Source organism: Oncorhynchus gorbuscha, unplaced genomic scaffold (genome assembly GCF_021184085.1).
Source record: "Oncorhynchus gorbuscha isolate QuinsamMale2020 ecotype Even-year unplaced genomic scaffold, OgorEven_v1.0 Un_scaffold_1954, whole genome shotgun sequence".
Lineage (NCBI taxonomy): Eukaryota > Metazoa > Chordata > Actinopteri > Salmoniformes > Salmonidae > Oncorhynchus > Oncorhynchus gorbuscha.
In genome coordinates this window covers 1-20,000 of record NW_025746595.1, presented here as the reverse complement: position 1 = coordinate 20,000, position 20,000 = coordinate 1, and the positions used below count along the sequence as shown (strand labels likewise).

Sequence of the window (20,000 nt, the reverse complement as noted above, 5' to 3'; positions counted from 1 at the left end):
TAACGGTTCTAATAGTAATTGTTTTGGTAATGTATTAATAATGGTTCTAATAGTAATTGTGTTGGTAATGTGTTAATAACGGTTCTAATAGTAATTGTGTTGGTAATGTGTTAATAACGGTTCTAATAGTAATTGTGTTGGTAATGTGTTAATGGTTCTAATAGTAATTGTGTTGGTAATGTTTTAATAATGGTAGCGACTGACCTCCCTCTCCTCCTCCTTCATAATGTCATGTTGACTCTGTCTCCCGGGTACTGCATGTACTCACTGTGCTCTAGAGAACACACACACACACACACACACACACACACACACACACACACACACACACACACACACACACACACACACACACACACACACACACACACACACACACACACACACACACACACACACAACACACACACACACACACACACACACACACCATTACTGTATGGAATGTGGTAGTGTTGGACAGTGTCTGATTTAACTGTAAAAGGAGGATGGTGTGTGTGTCTTTATTATTTTATGTATTTAACTAGGCAAGTCAGTTAAGAACAAATTCTTATTTACAATGACGGCCTGCCAAAAGGCAAAAATACCTCCTGTGGGAATGGGGGTGGGATTAAAATATATATATAGGACAATACATCAGGCAAAGCAGCCACAAGTGTCAGTAAGAGTGTGTGTGTGCGTGCGTGCGTGTGTGTTTGCGTGCGTGCGTGCGTGTGTTTGCGTGCGTGTGTGTGTGTATGTACCAGTGAGTCTCTGAAGGCTCCTCTTCTCAGCTGTCTCTCCAGAGCTTCTGCCTGGTTCCTCACCTCCAGCTCATACACCTTGCGACTGCCCTGTGGAAGAGATATAGGAGTATGTTAGTACACACAGACACACACACACACACACCCAGATACTCACGTCAATGTACTCTTCATCCAACTTGACATTCTTCTCCATGGCCTGTAAAACTTCTACCTGGAACCATCGAATCTGAAGGGAAGAATTACAACGTTACACCCTGAGGGGGGAAGAACAACAATGTTACACTCTATGGCAGTGTCCACACACATGCTGTGGATGGAAACAGTGGGGTGGACATATTGTAAATAAACATAGATAAATAGGAGGTATAAAGACACTAAATAGGATTAGGAACATATAGACATAGATAAAACAGATACTGACCACTCTCCCTCCATCTCAGCGGTGAGTCTTCTCTGTGTCTCAGATATCTGTACCAGGACGTCTCCTGTGGATCACACATACACACATTAGTATCACCAATTTGCAATGACGATAGCATCTCATAGGGGAATGAATGGGGCCGTGCATCAGAGCTAGCAACCTAGCCTTATTAGCACTGACAATAGCATCTCATGGGGAACGAATGGGGGCCGTGCGTCAGAGCTAGGCTAGCATGACAGTGTAGCTACAGCAGGTCAGCCAAGTGAGAAGGTCAGCGCAGCAGTGTGACCATGAAGAGAGGATCAGGTAGCTGCTTTGAATTATAGATGACAGTCTTTCGGCCCACTCAATTCATTAGCTCAACTGGCCCTACTGTGTCTGTGTGTGTGTGTGTGTGTGTCTGTGTGTCTGTGTGTGTGTGTGTGTGTGTGTGTGTGTGTGTGTGTGTGTGTGTGTGTGTGTGTGTGTGTGTGTGTGTGTGTGTGTGTGTGTGTGTGTGTGTGTGTGTGTGTGTGTGTGTGTGTGTGTGTGTGTGTGTGTGTGTGTGTGTGTGTGTGTGTGTGTGTGTGTGTGTGTGATCATTCAATCCTTACCTCTCAGTAAACTCTGTTCTTATTGCTATTTATTAGCCGAGTCATCCACACCGCCTGCCACAACAACCTCAAAGTTACTCAAAGAGGTAGAGGTAGACTCAGCAAAAACTCTGTCGCGAGCAGCACCACAGATATTGAGATGAGCAAGATGCAAGACTTTGCTTTCACAGTCACACACAGTATCTGCGCACAGGTTCACATCACACTGTTCACAGCGCGGTAGCCAGGGCACCAAACAGAGGAGAAGTTCTTAGTTGTTGCAGAAATTGACCCACTATGCTATTGACTTTCTGCATCTAGGTCATATCGCTGAGTCTACCTTTAAAATAGCCCCAGTCTGTGCTTGGCCCATTGTAGCTGGTTCTATGGTACAATACAGTAGACAGACATACACACACACTTGCAAGTGAGCGAGAGGGAGAGTGTGTGAAGTGCCTGTTCTCCCATCTTCGCTACAGCACTAAAGTAGGCCTCACTGGTAACAGCCAAGGCTGCAGCACACACACACACACACACACACACACACACACACACACACACACACACACACACACACACACACACACACACACACACACACACACACACACACACACACACACACACACACACACACACACACACACACACACACACACACACACACCTACCTGTTAGCATTATAGCTATTAACTCACAAGCCCAATAATGACACAAACCAAACGTTGTAATCATATCTTAACTGTCCCAAACAATTGACCCAATAAGTAAAACACCTGTGGTGATTGACACCTGATACAGGTAAGACTGGGTCCATAAATAGCCCAGTGGTTAGGTAACATCCATAGAGGTGGAACGAGGGCTCTGGATCGATAGCAGCTGTTTTAGCGTGGACATTGCCAATGAAGGTTTCCACCATTTTAAAGTCACAGAAGCCATCATGGCACAGATACAAAGATGAGTCCTCTTTCTACCTCTATGGGAAACAGGCCTTTATTTATCATGTTACATCTACCTGCTAACTTCTACCTCGATGGGCAACAGGCATCTGTTTACCATGTTACATCTACCTGCTAACTTCTACCTCGATGGGAAACAGGCATCTGTTTACCATGTTACATCTACCTGCTAACTTCTACCTCGATGGGAAACAGGCCTTTATTTACCATGTTACATCTACCTGCTAACTTCTACCTCGATGGGCAACAGGCATCTGTTTAACATGTTACATCTACCTGCTAACTTCTACCTCGATGGGCAACAAGCATCTGTTTACCATGTTACATCTACCTGCTAACTTCTACCTCGATGGGCAACAGGCATCTGTTTACCATGTTACATCTACCTGCTAACTTCTACCTCGATGGGCAACAGGCATCTGTTTACCATGTTACATCTACCTGCTAACTTCTACCTCGATGGGAAACAGGCATCTGTTTACCATGTTACATCTACCTGCTAACTTCTACCTCGATGGGCAACAGGCATCTGTTTACCATGTTACATCTACCTGCTAACTTCTACCTCGATGGGCAATAGGCATCTGTTTACCATGTTACATCTACCTGCTAACTTCTACCTCGATGGGAAACAGGCATCTGTTTACCATGTTACATCTACCTGCTAGCTTCTACCTCGATGGGCAACAGGCATCTGTTTACCATGTTACATCTACCTGCTAACTTCTACCTCGATGGGCAACAGGTATCTGTTTACCATGTTAGCTGACCTAACTAGCTGACCTGCTATCTTCTACCTCGATGGGAAACAGGCCTGTCTTTACCATGTTAAATCTTCCTGCTAACTATCTGACCTGTGATAGATGCCTTGTACTGTTTATATCAGTCAGAGGAAGGAAGATGACATCATGTCAGCCCAACGACGTCTAGGGAACTTGTCAGAGGGATGACCCCCACACACAATGACACAAATGCATACTTATGTATTAACTTTCACACACACTCGCTCATATACACACTCACCTTGGAAAGCCTTGACATAGCTGTTTCCTAATGTAACTAGCGTCTGTAGGCCTGGGTTGAACTGTTCCATCAGGTTCTATGGAAGAGAACACAGAACAAACAAACATTGAATATTGGCTAAAACTAAATGCTATGCCTTGTGTTTAGTACGGCTTACAAGTGATTGTATATTTAATCAATAAGGCCCAAAGGAGTGTGGTATATGGCTGATATACCACGGCTAAGGGCTGTTCTTAGCTCAACACAATGTGGAATGGCTGGATATACAGCCCTTAGCCGTGGTATATTGGCCATATACAGTGGGCTCCAAAATTACTGGCACCCCTGACTGGCAATGCACAAACAATACTTTAAAAAATATAAACAATATCATTATAGAGATAAACTCAAAATACCAACATGTGAGAAATACTGTGCTTTATTAATGTTTCAATGGAACCAACCAAAATCAAACAATTATTTAATACAAAATACATTTTACCAAAACCAAGGTTTCATCATTATTGGCACTCCTCATTTACTACTTAGTGCAACCACCTCTGGCAAGGATAAGTCTTTTCCTGTGATGTTTGACAAGGTTAAGGAACACATTTGGAGGGATTTTGGACCATTCCTCTGTGCAGATCCTTTCAAGATCCTTCACATTCTTGGGTTTGCGCTTATCAACTGCCCTCTTCAACTCAGCCCACAGGTTTAGATAGGATTGAGGTCCGGCGACTGAGATGGCCATGGCAGAACATTGACTTCGTTGTCACAGAACCATTTCTGTGTGGATCTTGAGGTATGTTTCAGGTCATTGTCTTGTTGGAAAGTCCATATATGGCCAAGTCCCAGCCTTCTGGCAGAGGCAACAAGATCGTCAGCCAAAATTGCCTGATACTTGGTGGAATTCATTATGCCATCAATCTTAACCAGTGTCCCTGGACCACTGGAATTAAAACAGCCCCAAAACATCACTTAAATAAGTGGAATTTAAGTGGTTTAATTTGGGTTGATGTTACTTACAATCTTTAAGGTGCCATTAATTGTGAAACCTTGATTTGGAGGACATTGATTTTTAATTAAATCAATAAATTATTTTGGTTGGCTCCATTGAAACATTAATAAAGTACAGTATTTCTCACATGTTGGTATTTTGAGTTTCTCTATAATGATATTGTTTATATTTGTTAATTAAAGCATTGTTTGTGTATTGCCAGTCAGGGGTGCCACTAATTTTGGAGCCCACTGTATCACAAACCCTGAGGTGCCTTACTGCTATTATAAACTGGTTACCAACGTAATTAGAGCAGTAGAAATACAAGTTGTCATATCCTGGTATATTGACTGATATACAACGGCTGTCAGCCAATCAGAATTCAGTGCTCGAACCACCCAGTAAAATGTTTGAAGAGTTTTTGTACATTTTAACCCCAATACACCCGCATTTAGAGTATTATTGGAGTGTGGAAGATGGGGGTAGATTACTGCCAATACTCTATTTACAACATTTCAATAATCTAATTCATAGTATTAGCCTACCATAAAATATATACTTACCGCGTACACAGACAATGTAGACCTATGTAACTGATCACTGTTCGCCCCCGACATAGTAACCGCTTCGATTTCCACAAAACAAAAACGGAATAATTAGGAAATATACATGAATAAACTATTCTCTTTATACTCCAGAGTACTAGTTGAAAGTTAAGAAATAAAACAATTTAGTTGGTAGTCGGATAGCTAGGTACTAATCAGCGTATTCAGTTACAGGCTTCTTTTCTTTTGATAGTGAAAGTCACCTTGGCTACTAACCCACTCCTCCTTCTGCCTCGTTGTTCCCTTGTTCTTTCTGCCACCAACAACAACCTGTTGTGATCGCTCCTTTCTCTCGCTCCCTCTTTCTCCCATTCGTTAACCAGCCTCTTCATCCCTGCATCATACGCCAATTTAACAGAGGGAAGGAAAGAGACACCGATACGGCCGGGTCAGCTGAATTATAGATGGATGGATCAGAGTGAAAGGATGAAAACATCCCCTGTTCCAACTCAGCCACCACCACAGGGAGGGACGTAGGTAGGTAGGCTCACACTCGGAGCACTAAATGTAGTATTAGATTACGGTAATAATAAACACACACTGGGACACATTTCCTGTGCATAAGGTAAAGACGAAAGTTCAAAATCTATACTCTCAAAAATGTAGAAAAACATCACACTACCTGTAGGCATAGCAACCGAGATGGGATCCCTTTATTTACAGCTCTGTGTTTACCAAATTGTTACTTAGAAATGACGTCTTAAAATGGTCCTTACCCACCACTGCATACAATTAATAAATAAAAATCAATGATTCAGTTCCATAGTTACTATTTTATTCATATATCCACTTCATCATCAATAATAAAGCCACACAAATAAAACCATACATAGGATATTAATACAAACAAGTAGTGGAGTTCAGTTAAAAACTGAAAGTCTTGAGTCTGGAATAACATCCTATTCACGAGGTAGACTTACTTTTGACCAGGTGCCATTTCAGACAGACAAACAGTGCAGATAGATAGTATCACAACCCATTGGGATGAGTTAAGACTGCAGAAGGCAGATATGATAGGACAAAAGTAGTTACAAGAGATAGATCCGGGTCAGATCATTAGTGCACACCGTAGTTAAAATCATAGTAGAACATGTTGCAACGAAACAAGAGTTTCTTATTGACCAGGTTCAGAATGGCCCGCCAGCCTCCCATTAAGGCCTCGTTGACTTGAATGGGGATGTCGGTTTGAGGGATTATGGGTGTAGTATGTGGTAATAATGATGCAAAACAGTGATTCACATCATTTACATGGCTGCATTTGTTTTATTGGAATGTAAACTGATTATTTGAAGGATTTGCTCAATAAATAAATACAACGTCAGGATATGTCAAGAAGAGGTCAACTGTACAACCTAAAATCCCTATTTCTTATCTTTTCCACTATAAATGTTTCTGATCTTTATTTTTTATATAATTTGGGAACTGGGTCAGTCTCAGGACTGTTGTGCAAAGCTGAATCTTCCTTTCCCCAGGTTTTGTGACTGACTTATTGAAAGAGAAGAAACTACTCTTCTTTATCTTCCTCTCTGTGTGTCTCTCTGTGTGTCTCTCTGTGTGTCTCTCTGTGTGTCTCTCTGTGTGTCTCTCTGTGTGTCTCTGTGTGTCTCTGTGTGTCTCTGTGTGTGTCTCTGTGTGTCTCTGTGTGTCTCTCTCTACCTCTTCCCCTCTCTGTTTGTCTCTCTACCGCTCTGACAAACCACCAGGTGATGAAAAAGCTCAGAGCAAATGTCCAAGTACATTTGTCATCTACACTATGATTACACCCCAATAGAAAATTTGTTTCTACTGAACAAATTGGTAGGTCACTCCCCGTTTCCTTCCATTTGCTTCTGTTGACAAAACGTTTTGCCACAGAATCGGCATAATGAACAAACCCCTGTAGTGCCAGTAGTTGTATGATGCCCCACTGTTCATAGAGGTACATCTGGGATTCCCATAGCATCCTCCCATCCTTCCCTCTCCTCTCCTCAGTAGCCGTTGAGTAGTTGCTGTGCCAGTAGTTGTATGATGCCCCACTGTTCATAGAGGTACATCTGGGATTCCCATAGCATCCTCCCATCCTTCCCTCTCCTCTCCTCAGTAGCCGTTGAGTAGTTGCTGTGCCAGTAGTTGTATGATGCCCCACTGTTCATAGAGGTACATCTGGGATTCCCATAGCATCCTCCCATCCTTCCCTCTCCTCTCCTCAGTAGCCGTTGAGTAGTTGCTGTGCCAGGAGTTGGACGTTCTCCCTCTGTTCGTAGAGGTACATCTGGGATTCCCATAGCATCCTCCCATCCTTCCCTCTCCTCTCCTCAGTAGCCGTTGAGTAGTTGCTGTGCCAGGAGTTGGACGTTCTCCCTCTGTTCGTAGAGGTACATCTGGGTCTCCCACAGCATGTCCACCAGCACGGCGTCACTCACCTCATCCAGCATCACTTCCTGGGAGAGCTGGGGGCTCAGTCTGGGGGGATGGGAGGAGAGAGCAGGCTAGTTCAACAAGAGCACAGTGTCACACAGAATGTTTTTAACCTGTTACACTTGTGGGAATTGGCCTTTATGGAATAAAGAATAAAGATGAAATGCATAACCGCTGTAGCAATGGAAAGGGAACCGTTTTGGAGATAATGGGGAAATGATTAGACTGAAGAAAACAATTCACCTGACAACACTGAAGCCAAACACTTGACTTTATGTGCATTTTACATTTACTGTTCTTTCGCTCCATGTGTTGACTTCAAAACTGAAAATACTCCGGATACATTCAGTAACATAAGAATATTCCTGGAAAACGTGGGGGAGGTGCAACACAAGACACAAAACAATGACAAGAGTTTCAGTGAGGACCAACTGGTGTCTCCAAGTGGAGACACACACACACACACCTCTCCAGTGAGGACCAACTGGTGTCTCCAAGTGGAGACACACACACACACCTCTCCAGTGAGGACCAACTGGTGTCTCCAAGTGGAGACACACACACCTCTCCAGTGAGGACCAACTGGTGTCTCCAAGTGGAGACACACACACACACACACACCTCTCCAGTGAGGACCAACTGGTGTCTCCAAGTGGAGACACACACACACACACCTCTCCAGTGAGGACCAACTGGTGTCTCCAAGTGGAGACACACACACACACACCTCTCCAGTGAGGACCAACTGGTGTCTCCAAGTGGAGACACACACACACACACACCTCTCCAGTGAGGACCAACTGGTGTCTCCAAGTGGAGACACACACACACACACCTCTCCAGTGAGGACCAACTGGTGTCTCCAAGTGGAGACACACACACACACACCTCTCCAGTGAGGACCAACTGGTGTCTCCAAGTGGAGACACACACACACACCTCTCCAGTGAGGACCAACTGGTGTCTCCAAGTGGAGACACACACACACACACCTCTCCAGTGAGGACCAACTGGTGTCTCCAAGTCCAGTGGACCAACACACACACACACCTCTCCAGTGAGGACCAACTGGTGTCTCCAAGTGGAGACACACACACACACACACCTCTCCAGTGAGGACCAACTGGTGTCTCCAAGTGGAGACACACACACACCTCTCCAGTGAGGACCAACTGGTGTCTCCAAGTGGAGACACACACACCTCTCCAGTGAGGACCAACTGGTGTCTCCAAGTGGAGACACACACACACCTCTCCAGTGAGGACCAACTGGTGTCTCCAAGTGGAGACACACACACACACACCTCTCCAGTGAGGACCAACTGGTGTCTCCAAGTGGAGACACACACCTCTCCAGTGAGGACCAACTGGTGTCTCCAAGTGGAGACACACACACCTCTCCAGTGAGGACCAACTGGTGTCTCCAAGTGGAGACACACACACACCTCTCCAGTGAGGACCAACTGGTGTCTCCAAGTGGAGACACACACACCTCTCCAGTGAGGACCAACTGGTGTCTCCAAGTGGAGACACACACACCTCTCCAGTGAGGACCAACTGGTGTCTCCAAGTGGAGACACACACCTCTCCAGTGAGGACCAACTGGTGTCTCCAAGTGGAGACACACCTCTCCAGTGAGGACCAACTGGTGTCTCCAAGTGGAGACACCTCTCCAGTGTGAGAACAGTCTCAACTATAAGGTGTTGTTTGGAGCTCTCCTAGCTGTGCCGTTGAGGAACCTCATCAAGGACACTTGTAGTTGATTTGTTTGGAACGCAACCCTGCAATTACACAATTACTGTTGACATTCACACAATACAAAAACAATTACTGTTGATGTTCACACAATACAAAAACAATTACTGTTGACGTTCACACAATACAAAAACAGGTCTGTTATAAATTGCAATTTGTGTCAGGTGGGCATCATGTGACAGCTTGTTCCATTGCCAACATGTAAAATAGGATCTTACAGGGTTTCACAAGGCAAACAGATTGTAACTTAGGTGCCCATAGAAAGGAGACCTGAGTGCATTCAGGTGCATGTGCCGTGCCAAAACAAACAACCTGTGGTAGACAGTATGACGAGGTTAGTGTCAGACTGACCTGTGGTAGACAGTGTGATGAGGTTAGTGTCAGACTGACCTGTGGTAGACAGTATCAGTATGACGAGGTTAGTGTCAGACTGACCTGTGGTAGACAGTATGACGAGGTTAGTGTCAGACTGACCTGTGGTAGACAGTATCAGTATGATGAGGTTAGTGTCAGACTGACCTGTGGTAGACAGTATGACGAGGTTAGTGTCAGACTGACCTGTGGTAGACAGTGTGACGAGGTTAGTGTCAGACTGACCTGTGGTAGACAGTATGACGAGGTTAGTGTCAGACTGACCTGTGGTAGACAGTATGATGAGGTTAGTGTCAGACTGACCTGTGGTAGACAGTATCAGTATGACGAGGTTAGTGTCAGACTGACCTGTGGTAGACAGTATGATGAGGTTAGTGTCAGACTGACCTGTGGTAGACAGTATTAGTATGACGAGGTTAGTGTCAGACTGACCTGTGGTAGACAGTATGACGAGGTTAGTGTCAGACTGACCTGTGGTAGACAGTATGACGAGGTTAGTGTCAGACTGACCTGTGGTAGACAGTATCAGTATGATGAGGTTAGTGTCAGACTGACCTGTGGTAGACAGTATCAGTATGACGAGGTTAGTGTCAGACTGACCCGTGGTAGACAGTATCAGTATGACGAGGTTAGTGTCAGACTGACCCGTGGTAGACAGTATCAGTATGATGAGGTTAGTGTCAGACTGACCTGTGGTAGACAGTATCAGTATGACGAGGTTAGTGTCAGACTGACCTGTGGTAGACAGTATCAGTATGATGAGGTTAGTGTCAGACTGACCTGTGGTAGACAGTATCAGTATGATGAGGTTAGTGTCAGACTGACCTGTGGTAGACAGTATGACGAGGTTAGTGTCAGACTGACCTGTGGTAGACAGTATTAGTATGATGAGGTTAGTGTCAGACTGACCTGTGGTAGACAGTATTAGTATGATGAGGTTAGTGTCAGACTGACCTGTGGTAGACAGTATGACGAGGTTAGTGTCAGACTGACCTGTGGTAGACAGTATCAGTATGACGAGGTTAGTGTCAGACTGACCTGTGGTAGACAGTATTATTATGATGAGGTTAGTGTCAGACTGACCTGTGGTAGACAGTATTAGTATGACGAGGTTAGTGTCAGACTGACCTGTGGTAGACAGTATGACGAGGTTAGTGTCAGACTGACCTGTGGTAGACAGTATCAGTATGACGAGGTTAGTGTCAGACTGACCTGTGGTAGACAGTATCAGTATGATGAGGTTAGTGTCAGACTGACCTGTGGTAGACAGTATCAGTATGATGAGGTTAGTGTCAGACTGACCTGTGGTAGACAGTATTATTATGATGAGGTTAGTGTCAGACTGACCTGTGGTAGACAGTATTAGTATGACGAGGTTAGTGTCAGACTGACCTGTGGTAGACAGTATCAGTCATCTCACACCAGGACCGGGCCCTGTCCACAGCACAACCATCAGAGTCTGTACACTGACAGACAGAAGGAGGGAGAGAGAGAGACAGAGGAAATCAGTGTGTTGCAGATGAGTAATAATACAGGGACCTCTAAAACAGGGACCACTAGGACATTGGTTTCAGAGCGGAAATGTTGAATGAAAATGAAGATTTTTAAAATGTGAATTACTATCAGCTATTAGTGTCACCTACGTTTCACTAATGCAAACATTTAACTATGCAGGATACCAACCAATCGTTAAACCAACTCACGCAGTCCACCAGCATCTTGCCCAGCTCCTTGGCGCCTACAAAGCTCTTGGCCAGTTCCAGAGGGTTGGAGGGTCTGAACACATCTACAGAGTTCACCACTACCTGGGGAGGCTTACCTGTCCCAATATAATAATATACACATCCATATGATGTCTACATATTATAACATACCAATATAAAGCTCAACCTGTCCTAATAAATATAATATACACATCCATATGATGTCTACATATTATAACATACCAATATAAAGCTCTTACCTGTCCCAATAAATATACACATCCATATGATCTCTACATATTATAACATACCTATATAAAGCTCTTACCTGTCCTAATAAATATAATATACACATCCATATGATCTCTACATATTATAATATACCTATATAAAGCTCTACCTGTCCTAATAAATATAATATACACATCCATATGATCTCTACATATTATAATATACCTATATAAAGCTCTTACCTGTCCCTAAAGAAACCACCACACCTAGACGCTGCACCTCCAGGCCACGCCCCTACATTCAAATTAAACACAGAGAGAGAGAGAGACAGAGATGTTAAACAGACGAGTCAGTACAAAAGGAACATTTCAGATGAAACTTCTTAGAGTCACACCTCTGTTTTCAGGGATTTGTTGTATTGGTGGATCTCAGTCATGGCATCCAGTGTCGGGTTATTGGCCAGCAACCCTCCGTCCAGAAACCGCCCCATTGGTCGGAAGTAGGTGGGGGCGGCGCCACTGGAACGGGCGGCTCTCCACACGACCTGCTCTGAAAGGCCAAGAGGGTTGGGGCTAAGCATCAAGTCAACCAGTCAATCAGACAAAATCATGATTGATGATGAAAAAAGTTAGTGAAATTGGTGAGGTGTGAGAGCAGATGATTCACCAAGCATCTTCACTGTGACCCTTTCACCTACACTCAGAGAGAACAGGCATCACACACACACACACACACACACACACACACACACACACACACACACACACACACACACACACAGTCAGAGTCAGACCACACACAGACATAACATACACAGAGCCATAACACACACACCTTGGTCGGTCACCTTCCTATGTTTTTTAGCAGGTTCCTGAGTGTATCCAACTATCAACACATCCTCATCCTCCCATCCTGAAAAAACAACACACACACACTCATACCACCACCAGATGGAAACACAGCTGGCCCTGACACACACACTCCAAACACCGACACTCAGACCACAGGGCGATCATTATCAATCAAATGTTTTTATAAAGCCCTTTCTACATCAGCTGATGTCACAACGTGCTTATACAGAAACCCAGACTAAAACCCCAACCAGCAAGATGCAGATGTAGAAGCACGGTGGCTCGGAAGAACTCCTTAGAAAGGCAGGAACCTAGGAAGAACTCCATAGAAAGGCAGGAACCTAGGAAGAACTCCTTAGAAAGGCAGGAACCTAGGAAGAACTCCTTAGAAAGGCAGGAACCTAGGAAGAACTCCTTAGAAAGGCAGGAACCTAGGAAGAACTCCTTAGAAAGGCAGGAACCTAGGAAGAACTCCTTAGAAAGGCAGGAACCTAGGAAGAACTCCTTAGAAAGGCAGGAACCTAGGAAGAACTCCTTAGAAAGGCAGGAACCTAGGAAGAACTCCTTAGAAAGGCAGGAACCTAGGAAGAACTCCTTAGAAAGGCAGGAACCTAGGAAGAACTCCTTAGAAAGGCAGGAACCTAGGAAGAACTCCTTAGAAAGGCAGGAACCTAGGAAGAACTCCTTAGAAAGGCAGGAACCTAGGAAGAACTCCTTAGAAAGGCAGGAACCTAGGAAGAACTCCTTAGAAAGGCAGGAACCTAGGAAGAACTCCTTAGAAAGGCAGGAACCTAGGAAGAACTCCTTAGAAAGGCAGGAACCTAGGAAGAACTCCTTAGAAAGGCAGGAACCTAGGAAGAACTCCCTAGAAAGGCAGGAACCTAGGAAGAACTCCTTAGAAAGGCAGGAACCTAGGAAGAACTCCTTAGAAAGGCAGGAACCTAGGAAGTAACCTAGAGAGGAACCAGACACTGAGGGGTCAGTCCTCTTCTGGCTGTGCCAGGTGGAGATTATAACAGTACATGGCCATTATCACTTCACACACACTGAGGTAGAACACAAACACAGCCTGTCCCCTCCACTCTGTTACCTTGTGGTATGGTGAGGGGAAGGAAGGTGGCTGTGCCAGCGTAGGGGCGTTCTCTGGGCAGGGAGGGGGGGTCATAGTTCCTAAAGAGATGGAGCTCTCCTGGATGTCTGTCTGCCAGCACACTGGTTACCATCACCCTGTGGAGACAGACAGAGACACACACACACAGAGACACACACACACACAGAGACAATATTAGAGAGACAAAGGAAACCTCAGGATGAGAGAAAACGTACATTCATAGCTCATGAAAATACAATTGAAACTAATGAAATAGTGTTAGTATTACAGCAGCTCCCTGAATTGACCAATCAGACAAAGCCAGAGTGTTGCCATGGTTACCTGGGGTGCCGTACGTCTGTCATCATGGTGTTCTCGCCGAACTCTTTCTTCAGGAAGTCCTCCAGAGGGGCCGACTCGTAGGGTCGTGACCCCTTGAACACTTGCTCCTTCATACGGAAGTAGAGGCATCGCAGATACTCCATATCCTTACCTGGGGGGGAGAGAAAGAAGAGAGAGAGGAGAATTACTCCATATCCTTACCTGGAAAGGTACGACAGCATCTCACAAAAACATTTAATGTGGAAAGGGTCTACGGTTCAAGGCTGCTCTTTAAGAAGTTAGGGACAACTTTGTATGAAAAAACAATCCATTAAAACTATTGAGGACCACATCAACTATATAAAAACACATCACACCATATGAGTTTCTCTGCTCACAGACACTCAAGTTAATACACACGCAGTAACATCTCACCATGGACGATAGCCAGGGCTGCATGCCCCCTGTGCTGGTCCCAGAAACCCAGTCAAAGAGTTCCTGATGGGCCTGCCTGCCTCTTTCTCCAGGGAGATTAACAACTGGATCAGAACCAGTTTTCCCTTAATGCCCCTCCATCCAGACACAGCAGTCTGTCTATCCTAGAGGAGAGAGGAGGCCATTAGTGTGACTCTTACACAGCAGTCTGTCTATCCTAGAGGAGACCATTACACAGCAGTCTGTCTATCCTAGAGGAGACCATTACACAGCAGTCTGTCTATCCTAGAGGAGGAGACCATTACACATCAGTCTGTCTATCCTAGAGGAGAGAGGAGGCCATTAGAAAGACTCTTACACAGCAGGAGAAAGAGGAACAAGCCATTCAGACAATATATAAAGTCATTCGTCTATATTGTACACTTGACTATTCATTCAAACTGGTGTTATAATTAATCAACCAACCAAAGAATCACACAGATCAGCAGGACGTTGAATTAAGAAAAAAAACTGATACATTTCTAAATAACCAAAATAAGATACACAGAAACGTACTTCCTGCTTCCTGTTTTGAACCCGTCCACTTCCTCCCGGCCGCGACACATCGCACCCACCGCCGCCGCAACGTGCATGATGTCCTCGAACCCTGTCGGCCAATCACAGACAAGGACCCAGGTCTAATCAACCAATAGGAGCGCAGAGTGGAATGGAAGAGAGGGACAGAGAGAAGGGGAGGAGCCTGGGGGGAAAAGGAGAGAGAAGTGGGAAGAGAGAAGAGAGGGGAGAAGTAACAGCATAACTCAAACTGCAGGGAGAGAAGAGAGGGGAGAAGTAACAGCATAACTCAAACTGCAGGGAGAGAAGAGAGGGGAGAATACAGATGGAGCGATAGAGGGAAGGATGAATTAAAAACAAAGCAGATGAATGTTTGAAGGGACTGACGAAGGGAGGAAAAAGAAAAAAGGGTGAAAAAGAGAGAAAGAAGGAAAAGGAGAAAGTCTTCAAAAGGGGAAGACCATAAGGTAAGGAGGATCACGATGCCGGAGAGAGAGGAGAGGAGAGAGGAGACCATAAGGTAAGGAGGATCACGATGCCGGAGAGAGGAGAGAGGAGAGAGGAAGACCATAAGGTAAGGAGGATCACGATGCCGGAGAGAGAGGAGAGAGGAAGAGGAAGACCATAAGGTAAGGAGGATCACGATGCCGGAGAGAGGAGAGAGAGGGAGAGAGGAAGACCATAAGGTAAGGAGGATCACGATGCCGGAGAGAGGAGAGAGGAGAGGAAAGACCATAAGGTAAGGAGGATCACGATGCCGGAGGAGAGAGGGAGAGAGAGGAGAGAGGAAGACCATAAGGTAAGGAGGATCACGATGCCGGAGAGAGGAGAGAGAGGGAAGACCATAAGGTAAGGAGGATCACGATGCCGGAGAGAGGAGAGATCTGGGAGGAGACCATAAGGTAAGGAGGATCACGATGCCGGAGAGAGGAGAGAGGAAGACCATAAGGTAAGGAGGATCACGATGCCGGAGAGAGGAGAGAGGGAGACCATAAGGTAAGGAGGATCACGATGCCGGAGAGAGGAGAGACCATAAGGTAAGGAGGATTACGATGCCGGAGAGAGGGAGACCATAAGGTAAGGAGGATTACGATGCCGGAGAGAGGGAGACCATAAGGTAAGGAGGATCACGATGCCGGAGAGAGGAGAGAGGAAGACCATAAGGTAAGGAGGATCACGATGCCGGAGAGAGGAGAGAGGGAGACCATAAGGTAAGGAGGATCACGATGCCGGAGAGAGGAGACTTCAGTAACAAAAAAAAAAAAGACAGAAAACAAAAAGAGGGGATGAAAGAAAGGATTAAACACCATCAAATAAAGGAGGGGTCAGAGAAGAGAGAGGGAGGGAGGTTCTGGGGTATTGGGGTCAGAGAAGAGAGGGAGGTTCTGGGGTATTGGGGTTCGGGTCAGAGAAGAGAGAGAAGGAGGTTCTGGGGTATGGGGGTTGAGTCAGAAGGGGGTTGGGGGGGGTCAGAGAAAAAAAGAGAGGGTGGTTCTGGGGTATGAGGGGTCAGAAGAGAGAGAAGGAGGTTCTGGGGTATTGGGGTTGGGGTCAGAAGAGAAGGAGGTTCTGGGAGTTCTGGGGGTTCAGAGGGGTCAGAGCAGAGAGAAGGAGGTTCTGGGGTATTGGGGTGGGGGTCAGAGAAGAGAGAAGGAGGTTCTGGGGTATTGGGGTGGGGGTCAGAGAAGAGAGAAGGAGGTTCTGGGGTATTGGGGTGGGGGTCAGAGAAGAGGGTGGTTCTGGGGTATTGGGGTGGGGTCAGCGGGTGAAACATTAAATGGTATCAGGGCCTGTATTCATAAAACATCTCAGAGTAGGAGTGCTGATCTAAGATCAGATCCCCTCTATCAAACTCATTATGATCAGAACGGCAAAAACTGATCCTAGCACTCCTACTCTGAAATGCTTAATACATACTGTATGTCCCCAGGAGGAGAAGGGTCAGAGAGACATTTGGGGATTGAGGATTGGGGGGGCTTTACCTATGCCTGGTGACGAAGCAACCTTCTTGGGGGGAGGATGGGAGTTGAGGGGGAGGAGGGGGGCGCAGCACCATGCCCCCTACACTACACAGCATGTCCAGTAGCACCTTTCTGTTGGCACCTTCAGTCAATCAACACACCAAGCCACAGGGTTAGAGACATGCACACACAATGACAGGCAGGAAGAAGAGAGGAGAGAGAGGAGAGAGAGGAGAGAGAGGAGGAGAGAACGAGAGAAGAGAGAAGAGAGAAGAGAGAAGAGAGAACGAGAGAACGAGAGAACGAGAGAACGAGAGAACGAGAGAACGAGAGAACGAGAGAACGAGAGAACGAGAGAACGAGAGAAAGAGAGGAGAAGAGAGAACGAGAGAGCGAAAGAGTGAAAGAGTAGGGGAGAGAAGAGAGAACGAAAGAGTGAAAGAGTAGGGGAGAGAAGAGAGAACGAAAGAGTGAAAGAGTAGGGGAGAGAAGAGAGAACGAAAGAGTGAAAGAGTAGGGGAGAGAAGAGAGCAAAATGTTAAATTTCACAAACAGTCAGTTAGAGAGAGAGAGACAGTTGGAGAGACAGAGGAGTGGTCAAACAGATCATACAGACATTCACACTGACACACAAACAATCACACATGCAGATTGGAACAACAGGCATTGTTTCCATAGAAAGACATTTGTAACATGTATTCTTTTGTATTGAGACATTATCAATTAATAAAAACTATATAAATGTATAACCATGGAAACCACAACCGAGGGGTTGATTGACATGGACAATAACTTCAAAAATACAGAAATTAACACCAGGCGACAGGTTTGATAGGACGTAGCTAACTTTCAATACGACCTGCTTGCTAAAATCCCTGCTTGCTCACGTTAGTTAGCTTGTTTCAATTCTGACTTGCAAGCCAACGTCAGCTAGCATTCGAGGGCGGACTGTCTCGTGAGCGGTTATTGTGTCATGTAAAAATACATGAAGAATCCAACTATGTTGGTAATTTGTCTCATGTCTCTGCTCACCTCTGCTCACCTCTGCTCACCTCTGCTCACCTCTGCTCACCTCTGCTCACCTCTGCTCACCTCTGCTCACCTCTGCTCACCTCTGCTGTATGCTACTGATTGTCTGTGCTAAGAGCAAACAAACCCCACAGGCTAAACGTAAAGCAGCCAGCACTGATTAGCTTTCATTAGCTATATTAATGCTATAAACCACTGATAATGTTCGGAAATAACATTATATATTTCTTTGATTGTATATACATAGTCTTAGCAAGCTCTTTGGTGGCAAGCTAAGCTTTTTCAGCTATGATGTTCAGCTACCTCGCTAGCTTTACAAACGTTAGCTTAGCTAGCAACCCGTCTCAGGCTGCTGGCTTCCTAAGTGACAGTGGATGACAAATCAAGTGTTGGTGGAAAAAACCCAGGAAATAGTCATCCCCAGAAAGTCCCCCGCAATGTGACCCTCGAGCCAAAGGCCTATGATCATTTCAGCACATTTCAAACAGCTGATTAATCAATGTAATCGAGGCAATGAGCAGATCAATGAACACAATACACTGTAGTTAATGTTATATTAATGTTCACACAGCCTTAACACATACATGCTATATCATCCACAATAACACATGCTTTTGAATTCATTAATATCCACATCAACGTGAGATTGTTGTTGTGTTAGGATTCATTAATATCCACATCAACGTGAGATTGTTGTTGTGTTAGGATTCATTAATATCCACATCAACGTGAGATTGTTGTTGTGTTAGGATTCATTAATATCCACATCAACGTGAGATTGTTGTTGTGTTGTGTCCACTGGATGTCATAAGGTGAATGCACCAATTTGTAAGTCGCTCTGGATAAGAGCGTCTGCTAAATGACTTAAATGTAAATGTTAAGAGTCATTCATCTGCTGGCTTGTGACGTCACCGCTTTATAAAGGCAGCAAGGAACTAACTCTCCTCTACCTTTCTCATCCCTCCATCCACCCATTCATTCCTTCCCTTTGCTCTCCATCCCTCCATCCACCCATTCATCCACCCATTCATTCCTTCCCTTTGCTCTCTATCCCTCCATCCACCCATTCATTCCCTTTTCCATCCACCATCTATTCCTTCCTCCCATCCACCCATTCATTCCTTCCCTTTGCTCTCTATCCCTCCATCCACCCATTCATTCCCTTTGCTCACTATCCCTCCATCCACCCATTCATTCCTTCCCTTTGCTCTCTATCCCTCCATCCACCCATTCATTCCATTTGCTCACTATCCCTCCATCCACCCATTCATTCCCTTTGCTCACTATCCCTCCATCCACCCATTCATTCCTTCCCTTTGCTCTCTATCCCTCCATCCACCCATTCATTCCCTTTGCTCACTATCCCTCCATCCACCCATTCATTCCTTCCCTTTGCTCTCTATCCCTCCATCCACCCATTCATTCCTTTGCTCACTATCCCTCCATCCACCCATTCATTCCTTCCTTTGCTCTCTATCCCTCCATCCACCCATTCTTTCATTCATTCCCTTTCCATTCACCTATCCCTCCATCCACCCATCCATTCCTTCCTTGTTTTTATCCCTTTCCATTCACCTATCTATCCCTCCATCCACCCATCCATTCTTCCTTCCTTTGCTCACCTATCCCTCCATCCACCAATTCCTTCTTTTCCCATCCCTTTTTTTCCTCTCTTTATTCCCTCTCACCTTTACTAGTGCGTGATGCTTTGAGTCCGGGTGTCTCACCCTCTCCCCAATCCTCCTTTTCCCTCCCTCCTCTCTTTATTCCCTCTCACCTTTACTAGTGCGTGCTGCTATCAATCCAGGAGTCTCTCCCAGGTCATTGTGTATCTCCACGTCGGCTCCAAACACGATCAGAGCCTTGATCAGTTCCATGTGGTCCATCTGTAAGTAGCAAAACAGCAGGGGTCAGAGAGTAAAGGTCAAGGAGGGGAAGGAGGGGTCAGAGAGAAAAACAAGGGGTCATGAACGGAAAGGGACTATGTAGTGTCCAAATT

The 20,000-nt window shown here is 45.4% G+C and overlaps 2 pseudogenes; both read right to left on the bottom strand.

The window, feature by feature from the left end:
* The window catches only part of LOC124024616, a 12,783-nt pseudogene extending 7,006 nt beyond the window's left edge, over positions 1–5,777 (bottom strand).
* A 1,124-nt stretch (positions 5,778–6,901) lies between these two features.
* On the bottom strand, positions 6,902–19,895 carry LOC124024615 (annotated as a pseudogene).
* Positions 19,896–20,000: the final 105 nt, after the last annotated feature.